The sequence below is a fragment of the Thamnophis elegans genome, chromosome Z (assembly GCF_009769535.1).
Source record: "Thamnophis elegans isolate rThaEle1 chromosome Z, rThaEle1.pri, whole genome shotgun sequence".
NCBI lineage: Eukaryota > Metazoa > Chordata > Lepidosauria > Squamata > Colubridae > Thamnophis > Thamnophis elegans.
In genome coordinates, this window is record NC_045558.1 from 103,717,869 (window position 1) to 103,739,793 (window position 21,925).

Here is a 21,925-nt window from a genome sequence, read left to right on the forward strand (position 1 = left end):
TTTCTCGTTAGAAGCATCTTTATCCTCAGTTCCCTGGTGAGCCTGTCTCTTGTTTTCAGTGGCTAGTTGCCTTGAAGATATGTTTGATCCTACATTCATTAAAATTTGATCCTGCTGCTTCCCAACAGCCTTAATGGTATGTGAAATTATTTCCTCCCCCCCCCCCCGCCCTGAAAGATACCACTAACTTGGTCACTGTCCACAGGGCAAAGGAACACAACGAACATGTGCTTGCTCACTCATGCATACCGTACTGTACTTGTCAAAAGCCTCCCTGATTTATTCAAATCTGCTTTTCACCACAGAAAGAGAAATTAATCTTCGGACTTATCTGGGCAATTTGCTTTCCACAAAGGAGAAGCAGAAGATGACTGGAAGTAGTCTGAAGGCTTTTATTGGGAAGTTTTCTTTCCATCCAGAGCAGGATAATTGGCCAAAAAGCATGGTAGTGGAAGAAAAGGGTGATCTATCTAGTATGACAAGTGGCAAGAAATAATGAAAGCACAACACTTACCGCTGCCGCCACAGCAACAAATGAAGACAAGGAAAAAGTATGCCATAATGGAAGGACAGATGATGAATGAACGAAGACATGAATGGTGCAAGCTGGAGACAGCTACTACTTTGCAGATGCCAGGGAATGAAAGAGAAGCATGTTTATAAAAGCAACATTTATTTTAAAAGCTGTGTACCCAGAGTATTATTAAGGATTACAGAGCAATTTGCAAGCCACATGCCTCTGCAAGAAAGATACCTTAGATACCTTCCAGAATATATTCTACTGTATCTGCTGCGTAACTAAATCTCATTGCTTCCATTCCTTTCTAAAAGGACTATATATGATGCATATAATAACATGAAATATGTTCAACCTTCATATTATGTTATGGTCAGCTTAACCATGGTTTACTGAATCACCAATGCTTGGCTGAGTTTACATGGCATAGCTGTCAACAGTGTTTACAAACAACAGGGTATAACATATCCTTAAACCAAAACCAACAGATCCCTTGTATTCTTTTTATACATACCTTCAACTAACTTGTTGCATACTCGGAGTTATAGTTTGACAACATCTGGAGAGGTACTGATTCATTCTGCCTCTAATTTGCTCCATGGTAACGTTTTACAAGATGCTTTGCTCCCTCAGTGCAAAAGAGGAAAGGAAAAAAGTTAGGGTTATTATTTAGCAGCAAGGGAAATGTCAAGTGTAATCCTTGGATTGCTTACATAGAAATGTGTTGGGTTTTATGAGCTTTATTTTCAGTGAAGCATGTTTAAGATTAAATATTCCAAAGCATTATTATTTTCTTCCACACTAAGTGATACCATAGCCTTTATTCTTTTCATTTATTGAAATAATTTGATAATTGGTGAAGCCATATGTTTTGATGATGATTATATGGTTTTTGACTGCCTCCTTCCTCCTCATCTGTAAATAATAGTGAAAGTATCACTGCCTGGTGATTTACCCATTCAGTTTGGAAACATGGTTTGAGACTACTGGAAGAGACAAGCAATCAATAATAGCAACTGGCAGAGGAGGCTACACTTGAAAATTGGATCTGGTTAAGGTATATGGTAGGAAAATTGTAACCAAATTGTTTGGGCAGATAAGCAGAAAAAATCACAAGCCAAACAAACAAATAGGATTCAAAAAATTTACACTCAGTCAAGATAGCTTTCTATCATTACATCTGTTGTGTCCTTTAAAAATATTAGCTTAGTGTAGTGATTAAAAATGCTGATCTAGAAACTTGGAGAGCGTGAGTTCTGCCCACTTAGGCATGAAAGTTGGCTGGGTGACTTGGCCAGTCATTTTCTCTCAGCCCAACAACACCTCAAAGTCTATTATTGTGAGGAAAATAGAACGAGGAAGGAGTATTATGTATCTTCATCACCCTAGGGTGTTTATAAAGTAATAGAGGCAGGATAAAAATCTAATAAATAAAATTACAGAAAATAAATGTGTAGATTGCTACTAAGTATAATATGTTTTTCATTGACTGTTGTGAACACACGTCATAATGAACATGCTTAAATTACAATATATACTTTTAACAATAAGTCTCAGTGAAAACAGGAAAGTTTCCTGAGGGGGAAAAAATTACAGAAAGTCTACTCATACTGCTTATTCTCAGTTTTTTTTTTTTTACCTTTAGTTGCACCCATAATTAAACTTGTAACATGACTATTTGATTGTCACTGGGTTATGAGAAAAATGCCATTGGGCAGTGTGGGCAGTATTTTCCTAGGTTTTACCTGATTTAATGAAACTATGTATTTCTTCCTGAAATTAAATGAACAAAAATAATTACAACTTTTCTCCAAAGGTTTCTACAGCATTTTGGTCAACAAACATTCTTTCTGGAATCTTCTTAGCATGTTGTGAATATCATTTCCTCGCCAATAGGCATTCCCAATATAACATCCACTTGTCTGCAGAGAAAATCCAAGTCCTTAAGTGGGGGTCCACTCTTGATCATTTGCAAAGTCAGATTGCCCAGCTCTTCCCTGTGTTGGAGATAGGAAAAGTAAAAGTTTAGTCTTTTGAAAAACAAAGGACAGAAGTCTATGAATTGAGTCTATGGAAGGGTTTGGTTCATTGTTCTCCCCAGCAGCTGATTAAAATGGAATTTTTCTAAAACCTGGAAGAAGTCCATATAAATGGAGCATAAAAGATTCTGCTTCAAAAGATTGCTGTTTGGAAAACTAATCTAGCTAATATTTCCATTTTCTTTCTTTCATTTTTCTATGTGTTGGTTTCTATTTCCTTTTGCAGCAGAGAATAATAGTATGTGCTTTCAACCAATATTGCATATTTCATTTTCATGATTTTATTTTTAGAAAACTTGGAATCATATATTTTTCTTAGACTCTCTCTGTACTCTTATATTCTAATTTGAGAACTCTGCATTTTTTTTATCCTTCTTCTTTAATCTCACTGCCCCCTTTTTTTGAGCAATTCTGTATTATTTACCTTTCATCAGTGAAGTTGTCACCACTGGTTAAATTTAAATTTTAACAAATTTAACTTTAAAAGGACTTTTATCTTTTTGAAGATATTTTTGAAGTTTTGAAATTTTGCATGTTTCTTGTGATATTGGGCTATCTCCCAAGGGTAGCAGGGAGGAATCTTCTAGCCAGTTGACATACTGCAATTGATTCATTTCTTACATTTGTGTGTGTATGCGCGTGCGCGCGTGCATGTGTGGGCGTGTACATGTGCCTTTAAGTATTGACTCCTAGTGACTGCCTGGGCTAGTTCTTGTAGTTCTCTTGATAAAATTTTGGGAGTGGTTTTGCCTCTTTCCTACAGCAGACAAAGTGACTGGCTCAAGATCACCCAGCTGGACTAGAACTTGTGGCTTCTTATTTCCTAGCCTCATGCCTTAGCCACTTCACCAAACTGGGTGTACTTCAGAGGTAGGTTCCTACCAGTTTGGACCGGTTTGGCCAAGTAGGTAGTAACTCAGCCTGCCACGTCCCTGGACAAGTTCTCCCCATAGGTGCCACCATCATGTTTTTTTGCTTCTGAGCCTGTGCAGAAGCATTTATTTAGTACTGCACATGTGCGGGCAGCGCATCCCTGAGCAAACTGGCAGTAACAGCAGCTGGAAACCACCCCTGGTGTACTTACATTGTAATTGCCAAGAAAACAGAAGAAAGTGCTCTCTCATGCACACCGGATGTAGTGGAAAGATGGAAGGTTCCAGAGGGCTATTGAGATTCCACCTTCCACTTTAAGGACACAGCCATTCTGGTACTCTGGACTATTGCTTTAAGCGCCATGATAATGCAACAATTAATTTAAGCAATAAAGTACCCACAGCACAGGCCTTCACTTACAAGCAGTTTGATCACTAAATGAGGCAGACATTAAATGAGACATGCCCAATTTTATTTCCTTTTGGTTGCTGTTGGTAAACGAATTGTTAAAAGAATCATAAGGGGGTTAAACAAATTTGGCTTCCCCAATTGACTTCACTTGTTAGAAGTCAGATCGAAAAATCATAAATGTCAATTACTTGTCCCAAGGACACTGTAGCCATCAAAAATGTACAGGCCAGTTGCCAAAAGCCCAAATTTTGATCATGTTACCATGGAGACACTGCAACAGTCCTAAATATGAGAACCAGTTATAAATCATGTTTTTCACCGTCATTATAATATTGAATAGTCACTAATTGAATGGCTCTATAAGTTGAGAACTACCTATATAAACCAGTTTCTTGCTACGGATCTTAAAAACAAAACGAGAAAATACAAGAGCACAAGGGCTGTTTTTAGTCCAACAACAGGGGAAAACTATTGAGTGTACAGGTAGTCCTTGAGGTACAACCTTAATGGGGTCTGCTCATTAAGGTCGCAAGTCAAAACTTTATAAAATGAATTACACTAATTTTTATGACATTTTTTTATCACGCTCATTAAGCAAATCAATGGGGCTTGCTGTTTGCTTCAGTTTGTTAAATGACCTCTGCCATCATTAAATGAACTGAGAAGTAGAGAATTTGCAGGGGTCTCCAGCTGGAGCCTGTGGAGGGAATGTTGCCAACCACGCATCAGCTCTACTGGCAAGGCCAGGCAGCTCTCTGCCTCCAAGCAGTGCTCAGTCATAAGTGTGTGTGTGTGCGTGTGCACACGAAGTGTGTCAGTGAGAATTTGCAGATCTCCAGGTGGAGCTTCTGGAGGGAACCACTGCCATCCGCCCATCAACTGTTCTATAAGCAATCTGTAGCAATACACTAATTCCCAAAGCAAAAGCAAATAAGCACAGCACAGTAGAATGCAAGGATCTTTCTGCAAGCAATTTCGAACTACATGCAAACAAACAGTCCCAAAGATGCTTTTTCAGGATGCCTTTTCCAGAAAAAAACAAGAAAGTCCAGTTGCCCCCTGAAAGGCACCTTTGGGACAACTATGACGTGGGTGACTGAGAATCTCTACAGACTTTTATGCAAATAAACAGTACAGTACAGGGGTGGGTTCTGGCCAGCTTTCTGCCGGTTCGCTCATGTTCATGCGTTACACGTACATGCGCATGCGCAGTTCAATTAAACTTGTTCTGTGCATTCACAGAACTCAAAAACAAGATGGCAGTGATGGGGAACCAGGGGTGTGTGGTAGGTCTGGGTAGCTGCCGGTTCCAGTGACGCAGGCAGCCATACCACTATCAGTTCGGCCAAACTGAGGCGAACTGGTAGGAACCCACCTCTGGTACAGTAGAATGCAAAGTAATTTTACAGTATTAAATCTGCTTTCTGTTGATGCTGGCTAGTAGTGCTGCAAGCAATCCCAAAGCAAACACAAACGAACACAGTAATGAAAAAAGTAAAGTACTACAAACAAACAAAGCAGTTTATAAAGAACTGGCAAACAAACAGTACTATAAGAAAAGAAAAATCTAAGGTACTTACAAAGGCAACTAGCAGTGCTCCAGTTCTCAAGGCAACAACTACAAAACAAGCCACAAGGCAGAAATGAAAGATTTAGTCCTCTAATCCTCCACCTGGGAGTAATGAGGAGTGAAAAAAAATGAGGCCTGCTGGAACTTGACTGTCATATGACCGGGGTGGGGTGGGGTTAGGGGAACATGCACCATATGGACCTCAGAAATTACCTGTTGGAACAGTGGGCAACAAAGAACAGTCACGAGAAAACAAACTGGCCACTGCTTCAGGAGTGACTGAATCCAGGTCCCATGACTGCAGGGGCCTCTTGTGGTCACAATTTTGAACCCTTGTTGTAAGTACATTTTGGGAACACATTTGTAACTTCAAACAGTTGTTAATGGCTGCTCGGATCTTGAGGAACCCCTGTAACAAATTCACTGTGCCTGAATATATCTAGTATATTATATAGCAAAAGCCTTGTCCTCCTGCTATATGATTTTATCAAATAAAATGAACTCTTTAATATGGTCTTAGACCAACATAAGGTAGGGGGAATATAGTAGTTAAAAACATAAAAGATGCATCAAGAATAAAAACAAAAATCTAGAATATTATGAAAAACTAGATGCTATAAAGGATACATAAATTAAAGACAAAAGAAAGGGTTGGGATTTACCGTAATGGGTTTGTGGAGCATAAAAGCTTAGTACAGTGTGTGAAAGACTATATCACAGTACAAAGCAGTAAGGTGGTTAATTAATTGCTCATTAAATTTAATTTATAGCACAGACCATCAACTGACATATTTTGAGCAGTACTATGCCGAACCTGGCGTCATTGTATGTTGTAGCAGGACTTGGTATTTGAAAGCTAAAGAGTGGTGTAAAATTGTTCTGTATGCTTTGTGCATCTATAACTTACCTTTTGTATAGATTTTTTTTTACAGTACAGTTGATGTTCACCATTCCATGAAGTTTCTTAAGGTCAGAGTCATCAAAGACAAAGATGAATCGCATAGCTGATAAAAAATATTTTAAAAAAGGATAGCTGTATCCAATTAGCTGACATCTTGGCTGATTTTGAAAAGCTAAACCATACCTGATCTGGTTAGTATTGGAAAACTATTAGGAAATCTCAGAGTTAGGAAGCATACTAGAAGAATGCAGTCACAAATTATTTCATGATTGATTTATATAGCCTTTATATATTTATAGCTGTTATGTCCACCAGAATCACCAGAAATGATGCGTATCTCAAAGGAGCTTGATGGCAATTGAGAACCAGCCAATGTATGAAGCACAAGGCAGCTTTATTTTCCTCTACAGTTATGCTAATCATGAACATCTTTCCCATTTCCCATTGTCAAAAGCATCTCAAGAGTGTTGCAGTCCTAATATTAACTCTAAGTTACGGGTGACAAACTTGATCGCGTCACTGGCCAGATCATGATGTAGCGCAACATTTTTGCCTTTGTAGAGCCAAGGGTAGGCATGGCCTGCTCTAACTCATGCCAATCCTCCTCTGCTTTGTGTTTTCTTTTTTCTTCCTTTAAAAAATTCTGACCAATTTTATTTATTAATAAAATGTATCTGCATTGAGAACTAGTTGAGACAGGGGAAAAAATGAAAAAGGGATGAAATACACTGCAATTCTTTCCCCCCACAAATATGCATCAAGTGGAAGAAAAAATTCAGCTTTTTAAAGCCAATTTATCAAATGGCCTTTTTCTAACGGTCAATAATACCATTATCTGCAGATCGGTTTGGTAGTTGTGTGAATGACCCACTCTTATTTCTGAGAGCTGAGAAGTTGCTTCAAATAGATTTCAACAGGAGTGCCTTTTCAATAATAAAGTACTGAACACAGTAAGCATGAACAGCACCTCAAAGTAACTCATTTTATACAACAGAACAGGCTGGTGTAATACAATTGACTAGTCTTCTTCAAGTACTCCAAAAACTACAACTGCCAAATTTCTATTGACTTATCTTGGCTGTGAATTCTGGGAAGTGTCATTCCAAAATTTCTAGAGAGAACCTTGGGTGGCATAGAGAACCGAATATAGACAAAATAAGCATTTATCTACCTGAATGAAATATTCATCAATGAAAAGCTATCTTAGGATATTCAAAAACTGGCTTAATCAGCTTCCTGCAATTCTTGAATTATCTTTAGAATTTGTACCATGGATACTAAAGAGGTTCCAGGCCTGGGGAGACTTCCAATGAAGAAATGGCAAATTGACATCCTATGATCAGTAAGAGACAACTGGAAATGGCAACTGAATCATGGATTTGGACCACCAAAATCTGTTAGAAGAAAGGAGAGATCTTGTGATCAGCCCTATGTATTCTGGGCAGCTGGGGTGTGTATAAATAGAGAGCAGAATATTTTTTTTTACAGTTGCTTGCAAACAGTTGGGAGTTGTGGGATTCCATGAAACTCAAAGCCATCAATGAAGCCTTCATAGACTCAGGTTTCAATCTCTTCTGAATCACTTGGATTTTACTTTTTGTTCTACCCCTTTTTAAAGATAGAGGACCTTCAAGTTAAACATATTTACTGTGTGAGTTTTTTTTCAATCCTTTAAGAAAGGAGTTTTAATTAGAAGTTTAAAATTTTGCAAATATGTATGTATTTATGTGTTGTTTGTGTGTATGCAAAACTTTACACTTCTAATTGTGTAAATATGATACTTACAAAAGGGTGTTTACCGTGCTGATTTTAAAAAGTTTAAATAGATTGGGGTCAGATGGACTTGAATTAGAAGTATCCTCATGAGAAACTTGTTATGTTTACACCTGGAACTGATGACTTTGAAAGTTGGTCACTAAGGGTCCAGAAGGAAATAAATAAATCAGTAGACCTCATAATTGAGGTTTGTGATTTAGGATTGGAATTCTTTTAAAGTTATCTGCTCTTATAGAAAAATTAGATGATGTCATCCAAGAAGAACAAGTTCCATTGAATAAACCTGAAATTGATTGAATGTGGATTTTAAAATTACACCCTATAAGAAGGTGATGGGAGAAGATGAATTATTACGTTTACAAATGAAACCAATGGATTTCACAATTAAAATGATACGCAAATAGTAAACTTGAAGAGTGATGTGGATAACATCTCTGCATTGAATTTACAAAAAGGACTGTTGAAGTTGTCCGTGATTTCACAAGAAAAGACAGTGAGAATGTGAAAAGTGATTGGATAAGCTTTTTATACTGGAATTACAAAAAAGGGATTATTAAAAATGCAAACAATTCTGGGAGAAGAGATAAAGCATGAAAGAAAGCAAATGTTAGGATGTTTTGAGGGAACCAAAGATTGCTGGGAGACAAGAGAAAAGAATATAAAATCTGTTTATTTGACTAAGGCTAAAATAACCAGTTTGCTATTTTGGTAATGTTTAATGAATTTTTATTGATCGGGAACAGATAATGTTTCAAAGTTTTGTTTCTTTGAAGAGAGGAGATGGGGCAGTTTCTTTAACAGAAAAGAAGATATAAATGTAAAAGGAAGGATTCAAGCTGCCTATATCAGACATTGTTTACAACTGTTTGTTATTTCAGATAACCATCAATGGACATTTGCTTATTAAGAGGGGGGAGAGGTGAAATTTTAAAAATTGACTTACCGAAAATTGAGATATGAGATGAAGAAATGGTTAGTTGTATTTTAAAGATAGTGATTAATTGTTCATGTTATTTACATTAGATGGGAAAGAAGGGGGATGTTTTTTTTTCCTTTGCACTTTTTATATTTTTTCTTTTTAATATTTATATACTATATTGATGGTATTTGTTTTTGTTTGTATACTCTTTAATAAAATTACTAAAAGGAAACAAAAAAGTGCCAGGAGTGAAACAAACAGCACAATTATTTATATTGTTTCCATTAATTACTTACAGCACCCAGGAACGCTTCCTCAATGTGCTATGTGGGCCCAAATGGTGAGGATGGTCTCAGAATTTGATTCACAAAGGGGATTTGCTTTGATCGAGCAAGTTCTAGGTCCCTGCAGCTTGCAAATTCTCCTCCTCCTGCCACCCAGTTCCTCAGTTTGGGTATCAGAAAGGGAAGGATAGATATTAATGAGTATTAAGTGCCTACCAGGCATTGGACACTTGTTATGATAAAAGAGGGAAGTACTTATCAGATTGTGGCTAAAGCTGGAAGTTTTGCTATCACAAGCTTGCAGGAGTAAATAGGAGGAACTAGCTTGTCTAAGCAGCCTCTCTTCCAGGTGTTAATTGAAAAATGCAAGTCACTTACAGGACAGACTTGGGCACAACCCACTAAGTAATTCCTCACATTTCTTTTTATGCTATTCAACACTGTCATACCCAATTGTGACTGCACTAGACAGATCTTCTGATTGGAGAGACCTTTTGGAGACCAGGGCACAATGTAACAATTGTGGATTAGAGGACCAAATGGGAGATGATACCAGAAGCTGATGAAAATGGTACACAAGTGAATAGAGGTAGAATTGTTGATTATTTGTGTTTCTTAAGTTATGTCTATTAAGGAAGGCAAATTGATGCCAATTTTCTGCAGTTGAAGAAAGAGGGAACTTTGAAGACTACCATTTGTAACCAGAAGCTAAAATGGTATATTGATCCAGACACATTGCAGCAACTAGTAGTATAGTAGTATAGCTCTATTCAATAGATGCAAGTAATGTGGATATGTCAATTCTGGAAATGGAGCCAAGTTTATGGCACTCCAGTTTTTGGCCAGAAGCCACTCAGTGGTGCAATGAATTTAATAGTATTATGGCAGAAAGTGTTTTTCTAGATTGGAACTGGTGAAGTTTACCATTAGTATCACCATACTATCAGAGGCTGGATGACATCATTGAGGATCCTCTACAAAACTCTATCCTTATAGGCTGTTATCTCCCTAACTCTACAGGTAAAAAAGAAAAAGGCCTCTTTTGGTCATAACCAGTGCCAGTCTTCAGACTCTGAACCTGAAGAAGCTGCCGGAATGAGAGCTATAGAAAATTACCAAACCAAGAATCACAGGAAGTTGCCCCAAAACAGACAATACCTGGCAGTTGGAGCAGTCAGATCTGGGTGATATAAAGCCTACCAGCTCCCACAACCCATTGAGTAGAGGAGAGCAGAGCTATCCTACGAATTATATTATGAATATTCTATGATGTTTTACGAATATTTGTTTCTTGTCAAACAAGGCAGTGCATTTCTTGATTAGCAACAACTGATTGAAGTCTGATTTAAGAGATAGCCCTGATCTACATTCCTTTGATGATGGAAACAATTGTTGATCTTCAGCTCTTGCATATGTGTATGGGTTCCGCCTGTGAAATTCTGTTTGGAATGGCTGACAAGCCTAACCTGATCTTGGAACTTTGGACTGATTTTGAGCTATTCTATGCAGTTCAGTTATTCATGCAAGTATCTGTCAAGATACTGTTAGGTTTGCACACTCTGACCATTGTATCTCTTTGACTTTGACTAAACTGTGAACTTTTAATTGGGCCATAGTATTGTCTATGGAGATTCTCAGTCATTCAGGTCATGGTTGTCCCAAAGGTGCTTTTTCAAGAGACAACTGGACTTTCTGATTTTTCTTTGAAAATGTTTTGCTTCTCATCCAAGCGAACGTCTTCAAGAAAAACCAGGAAGTCCAGTTGCCTCTTGAAAAAGCACCTTTGAGACTACCATTGCAATTGTGTGTGAGTCAGTGTTTGGAACAAGAAGCAGGAAACTAGGCTGCAGCTAGATGGATAGGGAGTTTTACAGTTTGAAACTACCCCATAGTTGCAACATTAGTTCGTAATCTTATAGTGAACACCTCATGTTCTTTTGGTGAAGGGAAGCTCTTCCCGCTTTCTCCTGAAGAGCTCACAGTGAAATGCTGGCTGATGTATTTTCCAAGTTGATGGATGTGCCATGCTCTTTATTTCTTTCCAACCTCTGGGAAATCATTGACTGACTGGGCGGCAAGTGGTGCATGAAAGATCCTTCCACATAGCATGCCTTTCCCAGCTGCTTACCAAATGAGCCACTGAGAGTCTAGTAGCACATGCTGAAGCTGTTCAACATGGGATTTTCTTTGGTAAGTACTGGGAAGAGTGAAATGAATCTTCTCCTACAGCACTGGTAAGGGCTGTTCCAGATTAGCAGCTCTTCTCTTTGCAGGGAATTATGCTGTCATGCTTCATAGGATGGAGATGCAATAAAGATGTCTATCTTGGTCATGTCCAGGTAATTCCTTATTTATTGAATTTATTACTGAGATTTAAGAGGATTTTGCAAGGTAGTACAGTTTAAAGATAGTAATGCCCAAATGTGGAGATATTAATTTATTTAGCAGCACAGTAGTAGAATCTGAATTTGCAAGAATTCCAAAATGTAATATTGAAAGCAGGGTTTGCCAATATTGACACCACGGGTCAATGGGATTATCCATTCTTTTTATTATTATAGCTTGTCACACAGCCAGATGTTTAGCTGGACTTGGCATTTTTATCTCTGCCTATACCTATGGAGCTCTTCCTGAGGACTTGGGATAGGTTGGTACTATTGTTTAATAATATTAAAGATATTGTTCCACAATGGAAAAAGCTGCTTTTTGCAATTGACTGGTGTTGCCAGTCCTGATGGTGTTCAAGGGATGCTTCAGATATTCTTATTTGTAGTACTATTAGTTAAACTGGTATTAAGAATGCAGTACTTATGGCGCTTGGCAGCTCAAGGTTGACTCAGCCTTCCGAGGTTGGTAAAATGAGGATCTGGATTGGGGGCAATATGCTGACTCTGTCAACTTTTTAGAGAGGGCTGCAAAGCATTATGAAGTAGTATATAAGTCTGAGTGCTATTATTATTTATTAATTATTGTCATATAATAATATTTGGGAAATCAATGAACAACCTTAAATTTCATTACTAGGTCAATGAGGTGAAGCATTTGGGGACCTCTGATTAAAACAATTGTTAGATTAAAGCAAATGACCTATAATAGCCACCCAAACCTCTCTGGTGTAATACATTTTTAACTCTCTCCCGAATTAGAAAAGGGGTTGGAGCCATCTGCTGCCTTAGGTAAGGTATTCCATAAGTGGGAGACACCACCAAGAAGGAGTCCATCTGTTTGTACTCCAGTGCCTCCTGAGGGGGGACACTGAACAAGACACTTTCTAGAGGATTATACGAGAAGAGCAGATTTTCTTTTGGCACTGCAATTCCTGGTATTTATAAAGAGGTCTGGACATATGTGCCTGAACAGCTGCAGAAAAATGATTATGTATTCCTGGCAAGATACCTGGATACCAGATTCAAAAAACTTAACAAAATATGCCAACACTGCCTTTGAATGGCTCTTGATCAATGCAAGGGAAAGGCCAGGCAGCATGATCCTGTGTAGTCAAGGTTCAATTTATTGTTAAAAATAGTTTTTATACAAAACAATTTTCTTGTCATCTCCTCCAGTTATGTTAGTTCTTGTCTAGGTGTTTCTGTTAATTGCATTTCAATTCTATCACAAGACTTTTTTTTTTTAAAAAAAACCATCTACATTTCATTATTTCTTTTTAAACAACATTATTGTTATTATTATTTCACCTGGTGGATTGTCTATTAAAAAGCCTCTCTAGCCAATCTACTCAGTCATGAAGCCTGGAAAATTGCTACAGTATCAATTAAAAATGGTTGACGCAGGAGGAGGAGATGATGATCATGTTGATGATGATGATGATTGCTAGGAGCTTTAGGCTGGTATTCTTCAGCCCACAGTATTGGGTTTCTTAATCTTTTTTGTACCAACAGTTGGGAGGAAGACAAGCGCATGAAACAAATTGCAGGCTCTCTATGGCACAGTTGTCCAGCCTCAGAGACTTCTGGCATGATAAGCAATCCTGAATCCTCCAAGATAGGGAGGGCTTTGTCCAACAGTAGGAGAACAGCTTGAGAGAAGCCTTCTTCCATAACACTGGCCTGAACTGATTAAGAACACACCATTGCTTCTTTGAAGCAAAGCCAGTCGGATCACTCAGGGCTAAAACCACTTATCACTTACTCACAATGTGGATAGCCAACCCTTCCTCATGGGATGACCTCCAGCTCATTCTTCTAAATGAGAATATGCCTAATAGTTGTATGATGGCTTTGCTGGAGCCGCTATAATTCTTCTGGCTACTCCAGAGTCATGTAAAAAGCAATGGAGAAAATTTGTAATAACTAACTTGTGTGATGCTTAAAATTTGTGAACCCTTTGGATTTTCAAGGTTTCTGCAAAAATATGACATAAAATGATATGTTCTCCACACAAACTCTAAAACTGGATAAAGTGAACCTCATTAAATGTGAATCAAAGACATACTTGTTCATGTATGAGGGAAATGAAAGCTACATATTTTGTTCGTGGCAAAAGTATGTGAGCCTTCAAAATCATTGTTATTAATTTCTCATATGAACTGCTTGCTTTATGTCTTCTTTCACCATTTCTAAAGGATTAAGACCAGGACTTTGATTTGCCCATTCCAAACATTAGCTTCTTCAGCTATTATCATTCTTTGGTCATATGACTTGTCTGCTTTGGGTTTTTGTCCTTAGAGTATACATGCCTCACACTTGTATGGCCTTGATTGGTCAACCACACCCTCAGGGAGGGTAGCAGTAGAGTTGAGAATTGATTGATGAAATGCAAACTCTTTGGAATAAGTTTGTAACTTTTTCCAGCCTGCTGAGCATAATCAGCTTATTTTTTTTTTGGTGGGGGGAGGGAAGAATTGGAGGTCCCCAGAAATATGCTGTTTTTGAGTCATAACACATTTCCACATACCTAAGGTATGAAGATGAGCCTTTGATTGTGAATATCCCAAATTCTGTTTTTTTTTTAAAATAAAGCAGGACCTCTCGTATTCATACCTGATTGATTGATTGAAACCCCTGATTCTAAATTTCCCTTTAAATGCACTGATAAACCTGGAGAGTCACATACTTTTTCCAGTAAAAATATGTAGTTTGAAATAATTTTCTTCAATAAATGAAAGAATAATAAAGTTTTTTATTCATTTTTTAAAAGAAATTCTCCATACCTAGTTTTAAGACTTGTGAAGAAAATAAATCACATTCTTGACAAATATTGGACATTCAAAGGGATTCAGAAACATTTAAGCATCACCGTATATATTTGGGTTTGGTTTGATTTTCCTTGAGTTTTTGCTATTAACTGAGTGCTTCAATAATAACTACATAAAATACCCAATCCTACTCTTTTGAATTCCCTCTGCCCCTTCTTGGGAAGTCAGTGAACATCCATCGCTGCTCTATGGCTGAAATCAGAGATGAGAAATAAATAATAGATCAAATTTATCAGTGAGTTTTTATTTCTAATATTCTAAATTTAAAAAGGACACTTAGGACATTTATCACAAAACAACAACAGACAGGTTTTTAAAATCACTTCAGCTAGACAATTTTGAATTGAAATGTGTTTTCTTTTTGCAAGTATACCCAGTATAATGTAGCCTTGCTAAGAAAAGGATGACACTTTTTCCATGAGACACTGAACCACAACCTAACCAACTGCATTTTAGATCAACATGTCATGCAAAATCCGACAGTGTGGCGAACACATAGTACAATATCAGTAAAGACAGCAACAGGTACAACCATATAGTCTAGCCCTGTGATGGCGAACCTATGGCATGCGTGCCAGAGATGGCACGCAGAACCCTCTCTGCGGGCATGCACTATTGCCAGCTGCTCTTCTGGTTTCTGGCACGCACATGCACACCGACTGACCAGCTGGTCTTTGCAGGAGCTGTAGCACCAGAAAACAGACTGAAAATGGTCTAAAAAACCAGGCCATTTTCCAGGCCATCTTTTTGGCCGTTTTGGGGGCATTTTTGGGCTCGAAAAATGGCCTGAAAACCAGCTAAAATAGGCATTCATGTGGCCAGCCAGCTGGTCTTCGGGTTTCCAGTGCTCTGATGCACGGACGTTCCGGTTTGGGCACTTGGTGCTGAAAAGGTTCGCTATCACTGGTCTAGCCTATAACCATGTTGTGCAGAGTTAGTTAGTAGATTTGATTCAGTTCTTAGTGCAAGGATCAATGGCATAATTTCTAGCAAAAATGTTTGGACATTTGAAAATCAACACAATAAAGGAATGTAATCCTAATCAAGAAAAATTAAGGACGGGATCTTGTACAAGGGAGCTTGAGGAGAAGAAATATATAGGGTATACCAAAAGCCAGGCCCTATAGGCCAATTATAATGTTTGATAGGTAGACCTTGATTTACAACCATTTGCTTAGCGACCGTTCAAAGTTACAATGTCACTAAAAAAGTGATTTACAACCAGTCCCCTCTGCTTAACTACTGTTGCAGCATCCCCAATTTTGGGCGCTGGGAAACAGGCACGTATTTACAACAGTGCCTGGAGTTATGCCATCACCATCTGCAATTTTTTTTAAGTCAGCTTCCAACAAACGAAGTCAATGGGGAAACTGGATTTGCTTAACAACCATAAGGTTCACTTACAACTGCAGTGATATAGAGTGATCTTAACCACTTTAGCAAAAAAAAAAACAAACAAAAAACCGGTCATAAAATCAGGCAGACTCACTTAATAATGACCTCGCTTAAGTAACTGAAATCTGGTCCCAATTGTGGCCGCGAGTTGAGAACTGCTTGTGTTAATTATTTTTCTAGAAAAAAATGTTACCGGAATTAGAAATGCTGAAAGATTATGTGTCACATGAATAGGGAAGTGTTTAGAAGAAATAACCCATTCAAGCATTTAAGTTAATGTATGTAAGGCATTATCCATATGGGGGCTTGACTTTTGGTAGACCCTGTATTATTTATCTTTGCTTTCCTAAGCGCCATGTAAAGCTACAAATACAGCTTCAGGAATTTGATTAGTTGAGTAGTCAATTCATACTCTTTAGATGGCTTTCTTTTGCATCCAACTATTGAGTGACCTTACAATGAGGACAGTCCAGCTGCATGTTCACTATCATTTAAGCACTGAGATCCTCATTAAGCCCTTCTCTGGTGGAGGAGATAGAGGTAATCCTCAACTTAAAACAGTTCATTTAGTGACCCTTTAAAGTTGCATCAGTCCTGAAAAAGATGGCTTGTTTATCCCGCTAATGATGATCATTGCAGCATCCCCACCATCCTGTGGTCAAAAAGGCAGGTGCTTGCAGCTGACTCATATTTCTGATTGTTTGCAGCATCCCGGGGGTCATGTGATCACCTTTTGCAAACTTCTGACAAGCAATGTCAATGCTTTGGAAGCCCAATCCATTTAACAACCACATTGCTAACTTTGCAACTACAGTGATTCTCTTAACAACTGTTGCACGAAAACTCATAAAACGCGGCAAAGTTCACTTAACAAATGTCTTGCTTAGCAACAGAGTTTTGGACTCAATTGTAGTCGTGAGTCGAGGACTACTTGTAGTTGCCCCTGCCCTCTTCTCTACTGAATCGCCTTCACAGGATTGTTGTGGGGCCGAACAGCAGGCTGCATTATTGGATTTATTAGAAATAAAAGCTCCCTGGCATGATTATGTTCTCTCCCAACAGATGCTTTTTATATGTTTGATCACTTCTGTTATGTCTATATGTGTTTGATCACTTCTGTTACAATTTTTAAAAAGAATAACAAATGTCTTTTGTATCCCAGAGTTATTGGAATTTGGCCAGCATACAAGTTTAAAAAAAAAAAAACACCACATAGGCTGGGCATGACAAGAGCTACCTCTGTCCTCCAATTGTTTTTACAATTTTATATAAAAAGGGGGTTGCTTTTACATCCACTCCAAGGAAGCCATCATTTGCAGAATTCACTAAAGAAAGAAATTGCCTTTTCTCTCCCCCCCCCCCTCTGGTTGACTTTTAGGAAAATAAGGAACAGGATTACAATAATGCCTCCCGGCCCAATGTTCCAATACTGCAAAAGGTCTAATTTTGGAAAGAAAGGGGGGGCAGAGAACAAGCCCATCCAAAAAGATCAATGTAACCATCAGTTGAAGGCTGAAGAGAAATTGGAAAAGATGGGGACCAGAGAGGAAAGAGCACATTTGCCAGCACCACCAAGGAAAGGAGATCAAGGTCCCATCTGGAAGGGCGAGAGGCCAAAAGCACAGAGCAGATGGAGCCTGGTTGCGACAGCTGGTGGAGACGCGCTTTCATGTGTAAAGTTTGCTCCATGGAGACCTCAGTCTATGAGCTTCCAAGGCAGCCTTATGTTAACTGCCCGCCCTCTTCCCATGCTAGGAAACTCAAAGGAGTACGCCTGGCGCAGCTCTCGGGGGCTATTGCTTAATTAAAACAGGGGGCTTTTTAAACATTTTATAATGCAGGTCTTAGAAGTTCAGGGAAGCATCGCTGGGAAGGAAAAGAAATGAGTTTCTTTAGCAATACAGTCTAACTATTCCTCTAGGCAAGATGAAAATGGTGGTGAAAAGCATCGCCCAATATAGAACAATGTTATTGATTTCAAGCAGTCATCTTTAAACTTTCCCACATTAGTTTATACTGTTAAAAAGATGAATGTTAGGCAAAATCCTTAAGACGTTTGCCCTCCTTCAAGTACCCTATTTATCGTGAATAATAGTGCCTGCACTGCCCCTTCATTGCTGCGGGTGGCAGCAGATAGGCAGCCTTGGCTGATTTAGAAAACTGACCTCACAAGCCACTGAGTGTTTAGATAAGAGACCTTCCTTTTCCCCCTGGTTGTAAATCAGATTGGGAAGAAGGTTCGTTTGTTTTTAAATTAGAAAAATAGCAAAGTATTTCAATAAAGCAATGAAGTTGTCTATGGGGTCCTGAGGCACCAAGCTTCACTGAAGGAAGATATGACCTCTCTATGCTTTTGTAACTTGCCTTTCTTTCAGATACAGAAAGAAAACGTTCATAGTTGCTATTTACCAATATTAGGAAAGCAAACATTCCCTGTGGTTTCATGATTAATGACCTTTAGAAAATGATTTTTTTTTCATTATGAGCTTCCTCAGCAAGTTCCAAATACTCTTATCAACTCATCCTTTTAAAGAAGGATAGGCCAATTACTACCTGTTTTTATGCCAAATAATCCAAGCACTAAATGAACATTTTTGGAACTACCCACTGCAATTCCTTCCTGTGCCCAGGCAATTTCTGCATATGTGCTCGTAAGAATCAATATATGACTTAGTCAAAAGAAAAATCTATGATCCTCTTGGCACTCTGTGCCAGTTCCAGAGTACAGAAACCAGAATCATGAGCAATCTGGGATAAGATGCAGAAAATCACAGCTCCCAAAAGTGGCTGCTTATTTTGTGTCATGCCAGTTCAGTATTAAGTATTGGAAAACTATATCCATAATAATTTCACCCTTTGTTTACAAAAATATCACATTGTTTTTATTTGCAACACAAATCTGGAAGCAAATAAAGGGAGATGTGCAAGATGAAAATTGTTTGTGGCTCTTAAATTCTACCAAGTTCTCTCTGATTCTGTTTATATGCCCCCAGTCCTATTATCAGAAGCTTCCACTTTAGCACAATAATATCCCTCAAGAGAATATGAAATTGACATTCCCTGACCAGGCATATTTTGCCAGCCTGCCCCTCACAATTTCCACATAGCTACCCTTTCTATACTCTCCTGGTTCTTGAGTTTTTCCCGTTTCCCTGACTCAATACTATTTACAGTCCTGGATTAAAATTTTGAAACAAATGTATTGGTTTGATCTGGACCATCCAAATCCAAGCATACTTTCAAATGTTGAAATATATTTTGGACATTTGCATACCCCTAGGATCCAGTTATCTGAATCAAATAATTTTAATTTGCTAAAATTATATCAACTTTATCATGTTAAAAAAATAGCCAAATTTTAAAGGTTTTATTGCGATTTCAGTCATTTTTAAAAATGTATTGTGTAATGGTGATCACTTTCTGAAAAGTTTGCTGATGTCTGGTTATTTGAATATACTGGGAAGTACCTACTATTCCTAAGCAGGAGGTGAACTTGAAAGGCATCCGAATGTTCAGGGCCACGAGGCAGCTGAACTTTCTGGTACCTCTATCCCAGTGGGGGTTTCAAATTTTTTAGAACCTCTTCTGTAGGTGTGGCCTGCTTTGTGGAAGTAGCTTGCTGGCCATGTGACTAGATGGGAGTGGCTTGCCGGCCATGTGACCAGGTGGGAGTAACTTGCCAGCTATGTGACTGAGTGGGAGTGGCTTGGCAGTCATGTGACTGAGTGGGCATGGCCAAATTGTAAAATGTGGTGAAACTCACTTAACAACGCTCTTGCTTAGAAACCAAAATGTTGGCTCAGAAACTCTGGCATTTGAAGCACGCAAGTCTTAAAGCTGTCAAGTTACAAGACCCTTGCACCCCTAACCCTTTAGAAAAAAACCCAGGAGTGTTCAAACTTGACAGCTTTAAGACTTGTGGACTTCAACTCCCAGAATTCTATAGAAGAGGTTAGAATTGGCAGGAACCCACCCCTGCTCTATCCTCTTCAGATTCAAATAACCCAGATGAAGCTGAGCATGTTCATATAAGAAGAAAACTCTACCAAACCTACCAAAATAATTGCTAAACCACGGGTGTCAAACTCAAGGCCCGTAGGCCGGAAGTGGCCGTGATATGGTTGGATCCAGCCCACAGGGCCGTCCTTGTCTACCCAGTGTGAAGTGGAGAGATCAAGCTAGTGTAGTTTTGTGCCGGTCTACCCAGTGCAAAGAGAAAAGATTGGGCCAGCATGGTTTTGGCCCGGTCTACCCAATGTGAAAAGGAAACATGCCAGCAGTTTGGGGAGTGGCTTCAAGCTGGACATGCCCACCTAGTCAGCCACGCCCACCTAGTCCCCTGAGGTCAAACACAGCCCTGATGCAGCCCTCAATGAAATTTTAGTTTGACACCCCTGTGCTAAAGCATAACATTATTTATTTGCTTTTCGCTTAGTGTGATATAAGAATTAATCTATTATGATTTACAAAGCCATGATGGATTGATTGTTCTATAAACAAGCTTTTAAATTACCAAGGTAGCATTGTGTGAGAATGTAATATTGGATAACTACCTTCACTGTATTCTGGAGGGACAGTGCTTCTCCATGAAGTAGTTTCAGTGCTCTATCATAAGCTACGCTACCAAACCAATGTAGAACACCTCTTGTTAGAAGACTCACAGTGCTTATTTTTAATTTATATGATTAAGTTTTGATATAGTATGTATGTAGGGTTTTTATTGGTTTGATTGGACCCATATACTCAAGTGCAGGCTCTTAGTGCATACCAACAAGTTGTGTAAATGAAGAGACAAAGAGCACCCCAGCCCATCTGCTGGTATGTCAGTTACTACCAGAAACATGTACTGATAATAGCAATATTGACTTATATACTGCATCACAGTGCTTTATAGCCCTCTTTAAGCGGTTTACAGAGTCAGCATATTACCCCCAATAATCTGGGTCTCATTTTACCGACCTCGGAAGGATGGGAGGCTGAGTCAACTTTGAGCCAGTGAGACTCGAAAAGTCAAATTGCTGGCAGTCAGAAAATAATGACTTAGATTTGGCCAATGACAAAGCCAAGAAAGTGGCTTCATTCTGGGGTCAAAAGTTTGATCTAGATACAGAAAAAGAACATGAGTGGTCTGTGATGATGTTTTATCCTATGATAGATATTATGGTTACTGTACTGTTAAAACTGCTCTGAGTCTCTAAGATAGCAGTATACAACTAGTGTATAAATAGAAAAAACTAAATAACATAACACTTTCCTTTCCACCTCACCGAGCACAAGAGATGAAAGTAAATTTAAAACATAAACATATAGGGTTTTTTCTCTTGTCCCTCCTTTTATTTCACATAAAGCATTTGTCCTATTTCACCAAGAATTTTTTTTTGCCATCCATTAACTACAGTTAGATTCCTCAGTAGAAATGGAAAAAGCTACTTCTTTGATTTTTAGTAAATAAAGCTACCATTAAAAAAAAATCAAACACATTTTGAATAAAAACAAATCCCATTCCTATGCTGTCCCCTTTCCCCAAGCATTCATCCTGAGCCAAATTCCCAGTTATGGGAAATAAGACAATAAGTTAATAATTCCTTATGCTTAAATGTTTTCAAGAGAAACACAAAAATCTTCTTAGTGTGAAGTTTTCTTCGATGTTTTCCCAAATTTGGCATCTAGGCCAAGTCCTGCAGAAAAACAAATAGGAACATTAACTGTGGTTGGAAATGATGCTACAGGGCAAAGTGTTGGTTGGGGATGACTTTGAGTAAAGAGGATGGCTGAACAGGCTTCTAACTTGGGATAATTTTGGAATACATCAAGCTACCCTAGCAGCTTAGAAGCAGATTTTCAGCTTACAAGAATGTCCCAGAAAAGATGATATAGTTTTAAAAGCATCTCACTTAATAGTTCTCTGTACAAGTAATTATTATCTGTGGGAGTACAGTATGAAGCAGATTTTAAATCTGCTGAGCTAAGACAGAATAATTGCTGAACCCTGGCACAACCACTAAAAGTATTGTTATTGTGAAAA

At 38.4% G+C, this 21,925-nt stretch overlaps 1 protein-coding gene and 1 long non-coding RNA gene across 11 annotated transcripts in view; both read right to left on the minus strand.

The window, feature by feature from the left end:
- The window catches only part of SPOP (speckle type BTB/POZ protein), an 88,597-nt gene extending 79,436 nt beyond the window's left edge, over positions 1-9,161 (minus strand). For 6 of the 10 annotated variants that reach the window (XM_032235201.1, XM_032235194.1, XM_032235190.1 and 3 more), the window contains exons 1-3: positions 5,421-9,161; positions 1,032-2,514; positions 515-619 (exon numbers count right to left, since the gene is read on the minus strand). The gene's annotated coding sequence lies outside the window, so the exon portion shown is untranslated. The remainder of the gene's footprint in view (positions 1-514; positions 620-1,031; positions 2,515-5,420) is intronic. The other 4 variants (XM_032235188.1, XM_032235193.1, XM_032235191.1 and 1 more) reach the window with 4 other exon arrangements.
- Positions 9,162-12,783: 3,622 nt separating this feature from the next.
- LOC116520885 lies at positions 12,784-16,651 on the minus strand. The gene is made up of 2 exons (XR_004256863.1): positions 15,995-16,651; positions 12,784-14,697 (listed from the first exon to the last, which is right to left on the minus strand). It is a non-coding gene; the product is annotated as an uncharacterized LOC116520885 (long non-coding RNA).
- Between the last annotated feature and the right edge of the window lie 5,274 nt (positions 16,652-21,925).